The 6,833-nt window shown below is 39.4% G+C and overlaps 1 long non-coding RNA gene across 1 annotated transcript; it reads right to left on the reverse strand.

The window, feature by feature from the left end:
- Window positions 1–4,377: 4,377 nt before the first annotated feature.
- LOC133456890 (uncharacterized) lies at window positions 4,378–6,351 on the reverse strand. The gene is made up of 3 exons (XR_009783827.1): window positions 6,126–6,351; window positions 5,889–5,967; window positions 4,378–5,379 (listed from the first exon to the last, which is right to left on the reverse strand). It is a non-coding gene; the product is annotated as an uncharacterized LOC133456890 (long non-coding RNA).
- Between the last annotated feature and the right edge of the window lie 482 nt (window positions 6,352–6,833).

A 6,833-nucleotide genomic window follows, 5' to 3' on the forward strand; every position in this document is an offset into this window, starting at 1 on the left:
TACAAAACCACATTTACTGTTTTGAAATATTGCTTTATTTATCTTGCAATGCTTGATCTGTAAAAATTTTTTACCTATACGTTCTTTAGTGCATCTTTTTTGAGAATAAATTCTGAAAAAAAATAAAAGGTTTCTACATCAAGGTACAGATTTATCTGGAAGTCGTTCTGAGATCTTTCGAGTTCAATTTTTTTTTTTTTATTAATGTAGGCCCAAATTTAGCAAAGAAAATCAGAGATGTAGACAATAATTATGATTTTGCATTTAACAGCAGAAATTCAATGTTACTTGGTGGTGTATGTGAGAGTGATCTGCTAGAAGTGGTACACAAATTTAAGAATAAGAAATCCACTGATAACACTATTGATATGACACTTATAAAAGAAGTAATAGATTGTATTCTCAAGCCATTTACGGTACTTATAAATGTAATAAAATCGTTTCAAGCGGGAATTTTTCCCGATAAAATGAAAATGGCTAAGGTGGTTCCCATCTATAAAAATGGTGACAAACATATCAAGTTGTATGTCAACCTGTGTCATTGCTACCACAATTTTCAAAAATACTTGAAAACTGTTTGTAAATAGTCTTGATGATTTTATTGAGATATATGAGTTATTGAATCACCATCAATATGGATTTCGGAGTAACCAATCAACTTCGTTGGCAATAATGGAATTTGTAGAAAATATAGCAACAGCTATAGATAAAACTATATGCAGTAGGTGTTTTTGTTGATTTAAGTGTTTGACACAATTAATCAGTCCTACTTCTTCATAAATTGGAGCATTGTGGCCTTAAAGGTGTTACACTAAACTGGATAAGAAGTTATTTAAATAATAGGTTTCAGTATGTAAAAATAAATAATGTGTCATTTTAGAAAAGTAACCTGTGGTGTTCCACAAGGTTCTGTTCTGGGACCTAAGCTATTTATACTTTATTTAAATTATATTTTTACAGCATTGAATGAAGTGAAGAGTTTTTGCAGTAGTTCTGCTTTTGTGAAGTTTGGGCTCCTGTTTTGTTTTGCTTGCAGCAGCCTTTTTATTAGTTTCAATAAATCACATATTTTGGAAGTTGTGCTGCATCCGTCTCCTACATCTGGGTCCTACACACCCCAGGTCCTGCATTACTCTGAAATACTGTAATAGGCCACATCATTTGTCAAAAAGGAATGACTGAGCCAGAACACAATCTACACAAATTGAGTGCTAAAAGTAAACCATAAATCTTAACATCTGGGGGGTATTCCAGGAAGCGGGTTTAGTGAAAATCCTGAGTTTGTTAAGCCTGAGATGAGGGAAATCCAGAGTTTTCAGTTCCAGAAAGCGAGTTAACTCAAACTTTGAGTCAGTTACTATGGCAACTGAGCCTGTGAACCTAACCTGCTCACTAGCAGGTTTACTTCAATAAAGCCTGAGTTTCTCTCCGTCTCCTCCCTCAGTGGCGTCAATTCAGCCGATTGGGGCAAGCAGCAGAGAGAGCAGAAAAAGCATATCTAACAAACGCAACGTATTTTATTCACTATGTCAGTGCACAAGGGCGAAACTTTAGTTTCAGAGGTGGGGGGGACACAAGTAGGATGGGTAAATTTGTGCGTGTAGCTGTAGCGTGGATGTGCAGTGTGGCTTTTATTTGTAAGACTATGTGTGGGTGTGTGGGTGTGTGTGTGTGTGAATGCGAATGATCAAACGATTTTAATATGCATTAACTTTTTTTGGCACTTTTTAACTTTTTTTTTGCCCGTTTTGGGAAAATGCTGGATCTGCATTCTTGGCCAGGCTTGATTTTTCATTTTCAAAAGCTTGGGCACAGAAAAAACATAGGATTCCATTGACTCCTCCTTGTTTATAATGGAGCCAAGGAAATTCACAGTACCACTTCTCTTGATCTTAAGGTTTTGTTGCTGAGATGCTGTTCTACAATCACTTTTGGGCTAACATGGTTGGGTTCCTGCCTGCCTGCCTGCCTGCCTGCACTTCTTCACTTGCGCCTGTCTCCACATATTTCTCCTATGAAATATGAAAATAAATCATGTTCATTCCTTCCTTTCCTTATAAACAAACCAAAATCACCTAACCATTTACAACATATTAACCTACCTGCACTACAGTGCTACTGGTTTCCCCTGCCAGTTAGTGAAGTAACAGCAGAGAGAAAATATGCTTTCCATACTCTATACAACACATAACCAGAGGTGGGTAGTACTCAGTTACATTTGCTTGAGTAAGGTTTAAGTTTACACTTCTTCCTACTCCTTTTTTGTCACATGTAAATCAATTTATCAAGTTTTGAAGGATGAAATTCCTTGTTTTGTTTTGTTTTCTTAAACTTCTCATGAAGTGTTGTTTCTTTTTTACATGTACAAAAATAAAATACATCAAATCAAATCAAGGTTTTGGATAAATTGTAAGTAAGCTGCTTTGTTGTCCCGCTGCAAAAATGGATTTTAAACTGAGCTGCCGGCTCCTCTTCATTTCTGCGCCGCGTCCTGGCTGTCTGTCTGTGAAGGCTGATTTATGGTCCCGCGTTAAATCGACGCAGAACCTACGCGCACTGTACGTTGCGCGTCGCCGCGTACCCTATGCCGTATGCCTGCGTCGATTTAACGCGGACCATAAATCAGCCTTGAGCAGCACTGCTGGGAGAGGGGAGGGGAGGAGGGAGGAAGGAGAGCGGGGCTGCCGTGCCGTCAGTACCTTCGCACATGGTGTCTTGATGATTTGCAATTACAGGCTGAGCCTACCGTTAGTTTTTATACTGTAAAAAGTGGGGGGGACAAAAACCTGATTTTGAAAAGTGGGGGGGACATGTCCCCCCTGTCCCCAGTGGAAATTGCGCCCATGTCAGTGCAACAATATCACAGGGACATCCGAGTTTAACTTCAAACAGTTAAAGTCCAAATGCAAAAAGCAGAGGGAGGAGCAGAAGACAGAAAGAGAGAGAGAGTAAAAAAAAAAAAGTCAAATATTTCCCTTAAACAGATTTATAAGAGGGTAGGGTGATTTGATATCTTACCTTAAAATGAACTTGCATAATTAATCCATCAGTGGCTAACATGCAGCCTCGTTAATATCTTCTGCTGCTGGGGCAACATTGGACCCATCACTTGCCTTCTTTCTTTCTTTTTTAAAATTGCGTGGTTGTCTGCTTCCTTTTCATTTTTGTAAGTTAGTAACACTGCAGAGCTAAAAACGTGATTGCTAGCGACCGACCACCGGGGGGGGGGGGGGGGGGGTGGTATAAGTGTTGGGAAAGATAATACCTAGTGAAATCCATCATGTTTTTCTGATATGCATTTGTAGTTATTTTATATGTATTAAGTAATAGAATAAATCCATACAAATACAAATAGACACCGAGTAATTCCATAAATGCATAAAAAAAAAAAAAAAAACATTTTCCCCTGAAGCCGGGTGTGATCTAAATGAAAATAAAATGTAATTCAATACCATTCCACCACTGATTTCATCTGTAATACTATAAGACAGTGTGCTTTCTCAATCCTGTTCCTCTTGGGCCCCTGTCCTACATGACTTAGATGTTACCCTGCTTCAGCGCACCGTGATAAAAGTACCTGTGTCATCAACACAGTTGTACAGACCTTGGTGACAAGCTAATGAGGACCTTTAATTAGAATCAGGTGTGTTGGTGCAGGGAAACATCTAAAACATGCAGGACAGGGGCCCACGAGGACCAGGATTGAGAAACACTTAAATGTTAAATGAATACTGCATTCAAACTTACACATTGACTGCAGCAACTTTCCCCCACGCCATTTCTCTCCTCGTGTTTCGTGTTTTTTTTCTGAAATATGCTCTCATACTCGCCATACGCACGTATTGACACTTCTAACTCCAGTGGCGTGAAGTATGTGGATCTTCAGATGCAAACTAATGTTTCCTCAAAGGGATTTTGTAAATTGAAATGTTAAATAAAGTTTAAAAAGAAAAAGTATGTCGCTCTTTTGTTGTCGCCGGTTGCCATGGTGAATCCTTGTTTCAGGGCTCTACTGATGATGGCTTTTTAACTCGAGCTTAACAAACTCAGAGTTCATTGAACTAACTCAAATCCGCTGTTCTGGAACCGAAAACTCCGACTTTCCTATCTCAGGTTAAGTCAACTCAGAGTTCAGGTTTAAACTCGGAATTTGTTGAACCTGCTTCCTGGAATACCCCTCTGGCATTTGAGTTTAAGATCAAATCTGTTACTAAACCTTTATAACCTAGACTGGTCCTTTAACTAGAGGTGCCGTATAAACACGTTGCTGTTGCTGTTGTCTGAAGTTAACTTGTGTTTTCTTTGCCTGCTGTCTTTGTAATATTTAAAGATGCAAACAAATACTAACATTAAATTAATGCTAAATTACTGTAGGGTCAAATAATCAACATTTTTATTCGTTTCTAAAGTCCACTGAAACCAACGACTGTGTTCCACTGGAACTTTATGTTGTCATAAAGTACTCGCGTGAGCGTGAGCAGATCTGGGTTTTACAAAACTAGATGATTAATCACTGTCATGTTTCCAACTATCTCAGTTTGAGGCTTTAGTGTTTTTCCAGCTGGCTCTCTTGAAAGCGTGATGTTGCAGAAATTGGTTAGCATTGTTGCCCCACCTTAAACCATTCACATTCCACAAGATATATCTGAAGTACTTATCTTCAACAGTGCAGATATCTGAGCTGCAGCGTTGCACGCATTTATTTTGGATAGAAACACATTTTCTCAGTATCTGTTAATTCCTGGTCCTATTCCATCCATAACAGGATTAAAACATTTTAAATTAGTCTTCTTTCTTTGCTCTTTGTACTTCCTGTGCTCAGCTCTTTGTGTTCATTCCTCCCTCCAGCCATTCTTTCAGCTCTGCTTCCTTAATCCTGCTCATCAATGATCTGACATTTCTGTCACAACCTCTCAAGAAACTTGTGTTAAAACTATTACATGTGTAAGAACATCTCATGCACATATAAAACCTCATGATTGCACTAAAAGTCAAAAAAAGAAAGAAAAGTTAACACAGACATACGCCCCAGACAGATTGCTATCAGACAACTGAATAGCCAAAACAAATTCTGTTCCTGGTAATGGCGTCATAGAAAAAAGGTTATCTAACAACAACCAAACACCTGAATTAAGCTGTAAAATGAAACCAACGCTTTATGCAAATACAAACAAGTGATGAATATCTTCTAGAGACCTCTACAAGTTAAAGCAGCATCAAAAATCTTAAAAATAAGAAAGTGAAAGAAGGCTGCGTCTGTTCTGGAGACACTGGAGCTGATTGTGCAAAGAAGGATGATTTATAAGATTAAGACATCTTTAAATCCCCAACAGACCGCAGGAGGAAGACACACTTCAGGTGCTTTTTGTGTCAATTATCCTGAAAAAAAAAAAAAAAAAGACTAGTCACTCTCAACTTCGATTTATTGTAAAAGGAAACTTTGGAGTACTTTAACAGAAGCTTTTGACTCAAAAAGAAAACAGTGAAACTTAAGGAGTCATAAGGTTTTTGTGGAAAAATAGTTTGGGAAAAAAAAAAAAAAAACATTTTAAATCTTGAATTAACTCTTTTGTGCAAACGCTGTTTGTTCAGTCTGATTCACACAGAGGTCGACAACACAGTGAAACAGATATTCGTGGTTAAATCATTACTCACGTTTAGTTTCACACTGGTTGAAAAACACTGCCGGCCCTTAACCGCATAACAAACTTAAAACAACTACATTTGTGGTTTCATTTATTTTTTCCTTTTTAACAGTTAATTTTCCACCTGAAATACCTCATAAGTTGTTTCTAAGTATAAATAGTGCTAAAAGTGTTGGTAAAGTAACAAAGGCTGTACAGATATTTCTTTTTGCAAAATTGTGGAAACAAGTTTTTCTGACTTACGTCTCAGGCAACCATCAGAACTCAAAGGGCTGGAGATGGAGCAAGTGCTTGTCCGGATGATCTGAAGAGGATGCAGCGTCTACGCATGATCAAGAGTAATTGTCACGGGGTGTGGCAGGACCCAAATGCAGCACAACTGTCAGATACGAGTAACAGTGATCTTTGTCTATACTCAAAGCAGGTAAACGGTCCCAACAGGCTCCTCTCTAGTCAGGAACAGAAGGCAGTAGTGTTTACCGGGGCAGAGGCAGGAAGACCAGGTCAGAGGCAAGCCGAGTCTGTACCGGGAAGTCAGTCCCTAGCTGAATGCTGGAAGGTCAGGCATGAAGCTAAGACATGCCTGACCTTGGGGATGTCATTACCCGATGTGAGTCGCTACCCGATTTGAGTCACACATGCGCAATCGCGTCCAACAACGTAGGCCATCTTGCAACATACGGCAACACCACTTGGACAAACTACAGTTACGTGGCCAGACTTGATAGATAAGATCTAAACACACACTTGTTTTGATATACACTACTCACAAACTGGGATGAAACTTTCCAGATTCCATGTAGGCATGGAGCTGATGGAAAAAATTAAAGTTGCTCATTTTAAACAATAAATCGGGTAATGACAACACTCTCTACTTCTCCACTGACTGACTGATTTCCTGCTGAAATGCACAGCGAAAAGTGGCGCATGCGCGGTAGCGACTCACATCGGGTAATGACAGTTTTTCCAAGTGGTGTTGCCGTATGTTGCTTTCCAAGATGGCCGATGATGTTGGACGCGACTGCGCATGTGTGACTCAAATCGGGTAGCGACTCACATCGGGTAATGACAAGGGAATGAACTGGAGCTGCTTATAAAGGGCTGGGGAATGAGATGCAGCTGGGAGCAGCAGGTGTGGCTGATTGGGCTGATTGGGAGGTGTGGCCAGAAGGTGAGTGAGTGGAATTT

This window comes from Cololabis saira, chromosome 12 (genome assembly GCF_033807715.1).
Source record: "Cololabis saira isolate AMF1-May2022 chromosome 12, fColSai1.1, whole genome shotgun sequence".
NCBI classification, from domain to species: Eukaryota; Metazoa; Chordata; class Actinopteri; order Beloniformes; family Belonidae; genus Cololabis; species Cololabis saira.